Here is a 9255-nt window from a genome sequence, read left to right on the forward strand (position 1 = left end):
AACCAAGTATTGAGCTTTTATTTTTCCTGCTAAAATAATGTTAGTTGACCAAGATTGTCTGTGTGGTGCAAACAATGAAAAACATGGCACACACAAACATAGACCGGAGAAGTTAAAACTTTATGTTGCCTGGTTTCTAGAATGATTATTCCTTGTACCTAACCACTGTCACAGTGGGTGTAGAGAACACTTTTTTAAATATTCAGCATCAATATTTGTGCTGGTTTTTCTACTGTGCTAAGGTACACTGACTGTTGCCTTGGTAGACTAGTAGGTTGCCTGCCTCTCCTGAGTTTGAGGCCTCATCTCATCAGTTTTAATCAGGGGTGCCACTCTTACTTGTGCAGGCCTTTTCAGGTTTTTTTTCCCATTTTTTTAAGACAGGGTTTCTGTGTAACAGCCCTGGCTTTCCTGGACCTTGCTTTGTAGACCAGGCTGGCCTTGAATTTAGGGATCTGCCTGCCTCCCGAGTGCTGGGATTAAAGGCGTACGCGCCACCATGCCCAGCTGGCCTTTTCAGTTTTTAAACATAGGCCATGTATGGGAGCCAACTGAGAGATGCTAAACTAGCAGAAAGATGAGCCACTTTCTGCAGCATGCTTGAAGGAAAATTCACCTGTATTCCCGAGAATAATAGAGAGTACCTGGTATCTTTTGAGCAACATGACACAAATTTTAAATTTCAAAATTAAATCTGTGCCAAACTTAATTTCCATTCCAGCTATTCTTATGTAGATGGCTCATTTTTACTCAGCTCAGGTTAGTTGATCTCAATAGGTATTGTTTCCATATAGAATGGCACAAAGGAAAAATATACAAGAAGCTCTTGCAATTAAGGGGCTTCTAGTGTAGTGAGAAAACGTCATGAAGAAAAAATGAGCAATGGTGATAGCCCCAAGACCAATTTATAAAGTCAGTATTAATTACAATACTTTTCCAATTTTAGTCATCAGAATTTTGCAAATTTGTGTTGGGTGTTGTGGCTCACGCTTTTAACCATAGCACTTGGGAGGCAGAGACAGGCAGCTCTCTGAGTTTGAGGCCAGCCTGGTCTACAGAGTGAGACCCTGTTTCAAATAAAGTACAAATTGCATATAAACTAACTATAAAAGTACCTCTTACATTGTATCTAGTACAAAGCTTTTTTTAAATCCAAATGTAGGAATAGAGAGATAGCACAGAAGACTGGGTTAGGTTCTCAGCAACCCCATAGTGGCTCACGACTGTCTGTAACTCTGGTTACAAGGGATTTAGAAGAGCCTCCATTGGTACCAGGTACATATGCGGGGCATAGACATATACACAGGCAAAACACCTAGCACACAATAGATTAAAAAAATGAAATCCATATGCTTTGGAGTTGTAACAGTTCACCATCTCAGGTTAGATGGTTATCCCATAGTTCAGTGCCCATCAATCAATCTCTTCTAGCAGACTCATGTTTTGCTGTTGTTCTGTTAGCAGCTGCCCCCCACAACCCCCCAAACTGAAGGTTGGCCCCAGACTTTGTAAATGCTAAGCAAGTACTCTGACACTGGGCTGTATCCCTAGGCTTCATTTTATTTTGAGACAAGGTCTCACTAATTTACCTAAACTGGCCTTGAACTCATTCTATAATCCAGCAGTCCCTGAACTTCCGGTTGTCTTGCTTCAGCCTCCCATGAAACTAGGATTATGGGCTGCACCACCAAGACCAGCTCATGTTTTCTTTTCTTTTACCTCTTTTTAAAAAACATCAACTTCAAACAAAACCAGCTGGATTTATCCCAAGGGTAGTCATGAACATTTCCAAATTGAGGGATATGATAATCCCCACATAGAGATCATATGCTATTTGTTAAATAATAATTCTATACAAGCAAGTTCCCCGTCTAAACACATCTAAACACAAATAGTATACACTATTTCTAGGCATAGTGCTTTAGAAGAAGATAAACAGCAATTTGCAAAATTTGCAGAGGTATTTCATTTTTTTGTTGGTCATGGTAACATAAACACAGTAATTATGTATTAATGGAACTATGTTGAGTGCATGCCCAAACAAAATGTAAATATTTTAATTTTGTTTATCTAGATTCCTTAATATTGAGGACATCTCTCTCAATGTTCTTCAGGAAATTCAAAATGATTCCAATTTCTAAAGGAGTATCTACTAAAATTGATTTGTAATGAAAGAAAAACTGAAAACATAAATCCCATGTCAATAAAACTATCACTTCTGAGGTCTCAAGCAACCACAAACTTGCTGTAAGAGTAGGCCATTAAAATATTCTGGAAACCCTGTAGAGCATATTCATTAAATATGTTACAATCATATTAGCACAGCAAAAATTAGACCAAATATAACTACTTTTTTTTGGGGGGGGGGGGTTCCGAGACAGGGTTTCTCTGTGTAGCTTTGGAGCCTATCCCGGATCTCACTTTGTAGACAAGGCTGGACTCAAACTCACAGAGGCCTGGCTCTGCCTCCGGAGTGCTAGGATTAAAGGCATGCACCATCACCGCCCGGCATAACTCTACTTTTAATGTCAAAGTCTTACAACATTTTGTAATGAAGCCATACCAGTCTGTCTAGAGACTGATGCATGTAAATGAATGATATATTTTTATATTTTGTATTGTATGCTTTCTATGCATATTTTTAGTAAACTTTTTATGGTAGGAATAGTGAGATTTGCCAACTATAACATGAGTTTATTTAGTATTGTATTAAAACCAATTAATTCCTAGTCAAGGATTACAGTGACATCAGATTGGTATGAATGGACAAAACTGAGGGTCAGTTTTATTTGTTTTTTTTTGTTGTTGTTGTTTGGCTTTTTTTTTTTTTTTTTTGGTTTTTCGAGACAGGGTTTCTCTGTGTAGCTTTGCGCCTTACCTGGAACTCACTCTGTAGCCCAGGCTGGCCTTGAACTCACAGATATCCGCCTGGCTCTGCCTCCAGAGTGCTGGGATTAAAGCTGTGTGCCACCACCGCCTGGCGAGGGTCAGTTTTAAAACAAGCATTAGAATTAGGAGGTTGAGTGCTCGCTTCAGCAGCACATATACTAAAATTGGAACAATACAGAGAAGATTAGCATGGCCCCTGTGCAAGAATGACATGCGAATTCGTGAAGCGTTCCATATTTTTTAACCAGTTTATTAAAAAAAAAAAGAATTAGGAGGTTGAGTGTGGTGGTACATGGCTGTAGTCCTGCTAGCACTTGGGAGACCTAAGAAGGACTACCATGAATTTAAAGCCAGCCCTTGCTACTTATGGAGACCTGCCTGAAAAACAAAGAAGCCAGGTATGGTAGTGCACCTCTATAATTGCCTATAATACTGGTACTCAGAAGGCTGGAGGAGGCAGATTGAGGCTTGGAGACCAGCTTATTTTACCTTGTCTCTAAAGCCAGCCTTTTAGTGAATAAAATCTATCATAGAATGGATTAAAGGAGAGACTCTCAGGAGTTTCTTCTGATATTGTTTATTATGAGCAGTTCATTAATCCTAGATGAATGTGAGTTTTAGGCCAGCCTGGACTACATAGATGCTATTTCCAACAACAACAACAACAACAACAAAACCCTGAAATAAAGTCACAGGGAGGAAATTAACATTTGAAGAACACTAAAGTAACAATTGAAGAACACTAAATTTTATCCTTGAATACTCTGAGAAATAAGACAAAGTAGTAAAAATAATTTTGTCTTAAAACCCTTGTTGGAGAGAATGACATGCTTCACTACTAATATTCAATTACAATTAAATGGATTGTTTTGCCAATTAGTGTGTTTGTGAAATGCAGCAAATAGAAATGGTAATGAGACTTGATACCTCAAATGGATAAAGAAAACTTGATTAGAGGAAGGAAAGATGTGTAACTATCGGAAGCAGTTAATTAAAAATAGAACTATAGGTATCAGTTTCTTGTGGAACATTAGTTCAATGGCTTATGTTATGTCGAAGACTTATTTTTAGAATTTTTATATGTATAAGTGTTTTGCCTGCATGTTCTCTAGAGAACGAACTTGGGTCCTTTACAAGAACAATTGCTCTCAACCACTAAGCCATCTCCAATCCATTGCAGATTTCTTAATATCAGCATGTACGACATTGGTTTTTCTTTCAGGCAAAAACAGAAAAAGAAATCCGTCAAATCATCCAAACATTTTCAAGATTCTTCTTTTCCCCTTGAGGAAAGGTCTTGCTATGTGTATAGTTCAAGCTGCCCTGAACTTCTGATCCTCCTGCCTAGTCCCTTGAGTACTTGGATTACCAGTGTGCACCACCATGCCCAGCTTTTCAAATACTTAATTTCGTCAGGGTGAATGAGGAACAATAAATGACAGGGCATAATGAATTATTTACTCCCTTCAAGTTCACTTAAGTATTCTTGGAAAAACATCTAGATTTACAAGATACAAAGCTTACCTTATTTTAATCTTTAATCATACAGCTTGTCAGTGATAATTGCCAACTATCATTTTGTTTCCTGTAGTGTAATAAGTAACTTCTGGTTTCCACAAGCATGCAGGCAAAGGAGTTGCTTTTCAGCAAGACTGGTTGTGACTAAGCTCTTGTTTGGAGAAAGTGCCATTTTAACATAAACCTTCAACACAAATTTAGTTTCCTTCAGCCTGGTGGTGGTGGCTCACACCTTTAATCTCAGCACTCAGGAGGCAGGGGCAGCAGGATCTTAGTGAGTTCCAGGCCAGCTTGGTCTAGAGAACAAGTTCCAGGAAAGCCAGGGCTGCTACAAAGAGAAACCCTATCACCCTATCTTGAAAAACCAAAAGCCAAACCAAACCAAAAAAACAAATTTAGTTTCCTTGTTCATCAAACTTACTGGGAGTTCTAAGATCTGGCAGCCAATTTTTTTTAGATTTTATTTATTTTATTTTACAATACCATTCAGTTCTACATATCAGCCACAGGTTCCCCTATTCTCCCCCCCTCCCACCCCCTCCCCTTACCCCCAGCTTACCCCCCATTCCCACCTCCTCCAGGGCAAATCCTTCCCCCCCCAGGACTGCGATCAACCTGGTAGACTCAGTCCAGGGAGGTCCAGTCCCTTCCTCCCAGACTGAGCCAAGTGTCCCTGCATAAGCTCCAGGTTTCAAACAGCCAACTCATGCAATGAGCACAGGACTTGGTCCCACTGCCTAGTTGCCTCCCAAACTGATCAAGCCAATCAACTGTCACACCTATTCAGAGGGCCTGATCCAGCTGGGGGCCCCTCAGCCTTTGGTTCATAGTTCATGTGTTTCCATTCATTTGGCTATTTTTTTTCAATAATTGAGTAAAACCGAAATTTATTATGAGCCACAGTCGTCCTAGGGACCTCCATACTATATATATAGCCTCCATGGTTCTATGGGTTGTGGTCTGATTGTTCTTTATTTTATATCTAGAATCCACTTATGAGTGAGTACATATCATGACTGTCTTTCTGGGTTTGGGTTACCTCACTCAGGATGATTTTTTTCTAGTTCCATCCATTTGCCTGCAAATTTCATGCTTTCATTGTTTTTCTCTGCTGAGTAGTACTCCATTGTGTATATGTACCACATCCATTCTTCTGTTGACGGGCATCTAGGTTGTTTCCAGGTTCTGGCTATTACAAATAGTGCTGCTATGAACATAGCTGAGCATGTATCTTTATGGTATGAATCAGCATTCCTTGGGTATATGCCCAAGAGTGGGATGGCTGGGTCTTGAGGTAGTTCGATTCCTAATTTTCTGAGAAACCCTGGCAGCCAATTTTTATCCCTACCAATTTCTGTTTTAAAAAGGGGTATTCTTTGTCCCCCAAGATTGAGATTGCCTTATGCTGATGCCCTGAGGCTTGGAAACTTGCAAACCAGTTAGATGATTTTATGATGAAACTGCATAGCTGTTAGGCAGCCAGTGTACATGCATAGTCCTTGAGGACATAAATTAGAAAACTTTACAGTAGTGTTGAGGATCAAATGCAGGGGCTCAACCAGGGTCTCATCCATGCTAGGCAAACACTGTTACAGATTCATCCCTAGCCCTTAGGCAACTGGTGGTGGTAGTCAGAGAGGTGATAGAGCCTGGGCTAGCCTTGATTTCAGAATCCTCTTGCCTGCAGAATTCAGGATAACAGACTGGAGCCACCTTGCCCAGTAAAAAACGTTTAATTTTGCTTCCTTATTCTTCAGGGCTTAAAGTTCTGTTTCTATATATTGACATTCTAAAGTTTTTCATGATGTGAAATACTTTCCATGTAGAATGGCTTTTACTTATTTAATTGGTGCTCCAGGGGGCTGGCAAGATGGCTCAGTAGGTAAGGATACTTACTGCCAAGACTGACAACCTGAGTTCAGTCCCCAGGACCCACTTGGTGGAAGGAGAAAAATGACTCCCTTGAGTTGTCCTCCAATATGTTAAATGAGTTAATGTAAACTTATCTTAATGTAAAACTTAGGTTGTTGAAGACGCTGTTCTATTAACATTTTAAAGCCAAAATTCACTTCACTAACACATCTGACCTTAATTGGTGAGAGTGAGTAGTTTTTATCCTGTACCTTCTGGGCAGCTCTCTCTCTTTTTTTTTTCTTTTATTTTACAATACCATCCAGTTCTACATATCAGCCACCGGTTCCCCTATTCTCCCCCCTTCCACCTCCTCCCCTTACCCCCAGCCTACCCCCCATTCCCATCTCCTCCAGGGCAAAGCCTCCCCCGAGGACTGCGATCAACCTGGTAGTCTCAGTCCAGGCAGGTCCAGTCCCCTCCTCCCAGACTGAGCCAAGCGTCCCTGCATAGGCTCCAGGTTTCAAACAGCCAACTCATGCAATGAGCACAGGACTCGGTCCCACTGCTGGGCAGCTCTCTTAAAGTTATGCACTACATACGCTTTCATATGGCTAAGTTCTTTCCTTTCTTTCTTCCATTTCCTTTCATCTCCCCCCTTGCCCTTTCCATGCAGCCTCTTGTAGCCCAGGCTAGCATGGAACTTTCTCTGTGTAGGGAGAATGACTTTGAACTTCTCAATCTAGGCCTCCACCTTCTAAGTGCTGGGACTGTAGGTGTGTACCACTACGCCCATTTTTAATGCAGTGCTGGGGTTCAAACTCAGGACTTCCTGTATCCTAGGCAGGCACTGTACCAATTAAGCTACATCCCTAGTCCCTAAAGTTATTTTTTTAAAGTTTTCTTGTATAAGCATTTAGACTTAAAATTCTGTTTAAATAATATTATGTTTTGAGGGCTGGAAAGATGGCTCAGAGGTTGAGAGCACTGTCTGTTCTTCCAGGGGACCTGGGTTCAATTCCCAGCACCCACATGGCAGCTCACACCTGTCTGTAACTCCAGTTGCAGGGCTTCTGACACCATCACAAAGACATACATGCAAGCAAAACACCAATGAACATAAAATAAAAAAAATTAAAACAATATTATGTTTTTAAAAAATTAAACATTTGAATACAGATTTAAAATAGCCTTATTTAGCATGATAATAGCTACATCTAACGCATCATCTACTAAATAGCTTTCAAAACATGACTGGAATGTATTTTTTTCAGATACTGCTTTATTGTTTTTAAAATCATACAAGATAAAATATATTAGAAACTTGAGTACTTATATTGTACTTATGTTGTATTTCACAAGGTTAAAGTTATTGTGTAATATATATGGAAAGGAATTGACAAAGTTAATCCTTTCTTGCTCCTGAATGAGATCAGAGGAGAGGCACATGGCTTTATTACCCTTTGTGTGGTATCAAACAGTTCTCTCCCAAGTACTAGCCTTCAGAAGCATTTACAAGGATGAAGGATCCTCACTGATGCAGGGTTTTCCACCAGTATGAACAGAAACCTCTTGATTAAAGTGTGAGAAATAAGAACTACATCAATTTAAGCAATTTAGGCTTCAGAAGTATCTAATTTACTGTGAAAGGGAAACATAGTCTAAAGTTATGTTTTTTTTTTTTTTTTTTTTTTTTTTTTTTTTTTTTTTTCCGAGACAGGGTTTCTCTGTGTAGCTTTGTGCCTTTCCTGGAACTCACTTGGTAGCCTAGTCTGGCCTCGAACTCACAGAGATCCGCCTTGCTCTGCCTCCCGAGTGCTGGGATTAAAGGCGTGCGCCACCACCAAAGCCCGGCTTAAACTTATGTTTTTAAAAGTAATTTATGGCTTACTGCTAAAAATACTTGTTTAAAAGCTTTCAGGGAAAAAAAAGCTGTTTTATCACATAGCACCGATTAAATGTGCAGATGTTATCTTTTTTTCTTTTTTGGTTTTTCAAGACAGAGTTTCTGTGTAAACAGTCTAGCTGTCCTGGAATTCACTTTGTAGACCAGGCTGGCCTCCAACTCACAGAGATCCATTTGCCTCTGCCTCTTGAGTGCTAGGATTAAAGGCATGTGCCACCACTGCCTGGCCAGATTAGTTATTTTAAGACTATTTCTCTATTAGTTTGAATATTCAGCACCACCTGTTCAAATTAGTAGCTTAATATTTTACCATCAAGATATTTATTTCCAAGAATTGATACATGAATGACTGGAGTACTAAATGTGTCCAAATAAGGAAGAGAAAAAGGAAATAGCTTTCTCTGGGTGTCCACCATGCCGAAAATCTTACATATTTTCATTAATTTTTATGATTCTGTGGGGACAGCTTTTAAGTTTTTTACAAATGAGGACACTAATGCTCAGAGGTTAAGCCTGGCCCATAGTTAAATCATCTTTGTGACTCATGAGAGGGAAGTGTACCTTGGTAATCTTGTGTTTCACAGTGGGATAACAGCAGGTAGGGTTTGTATGAGTGTGTGGAGTGCTTACACAGTCTTATGCTGCTGACGGGATGTTCTTTTTCTCTTCAGCAGCAGGATGTACTAGGAGAATCCTTTGAAGTTGAACTCAGTTCTGAGAGCTGAGCTGTTCCTACTACTCAATCGCCTTGAAGCCAGGTGCTTTATAGCCATTTAAAGGTTATGGCTTTTAGAGGCTTTTGTTGAATCCTTAAAAAGTGATACAAGGGAGTAACTAGTTATGTGGAAACAATTCCAACACTCAGGAGGCTGAGGTGGAGAATCTCTCTGAGACTAGCCAAAGCTATGCACTGACTGTCTTTTAAAAAAAGCATGGCAATTAGAGAAGTGTGTATTGTGCAAGCACAGGCCTAACAATTACTTTGAAGATAGTTGGGGGAAAATATTAATGATGATTAAAGTTAATGAGTAGTCTGGGTTCATTTATATAAGGGTAAAAGTTAAGATGTCTAATTGATGTTTTGCTTCAAA

The 9255-nt window shown here is 39.7% G+C and overlaps 1 non-coding gene across 1 annotated transcript; it reads left to right on the forward strand.

Moving 5' to 3' along the window:
* The first annotated feature begins 3023 nt into the window (after nucleotides 1-3023).
* LOC114709766 lies at nucleotides 3024-3130 on the forward strand. The gene has a single exon (XR_003736977.1). It is a non-coding gene; the product is annotated as a U6 spliceosomal RNA (small nuclear RNA).
* Nucleotides 3131-9255: the final 6125 nt, after the last annotated feature.

Source organism: Peromyscus leucopus, chromosome X (assembly GCF_004664715.2).
Source record: "Peromyscus leucopus breed LL Stock chromosome X, UCI_PerLeu_2.1, whole genome shotgun sequence".
NCBI classification, from domain to species: Eukaryota; Metazoa; Chordata; class Mammalia; order Rodentia; family Cricetidae; genus Peromyscus; species Peromyscus leucopus.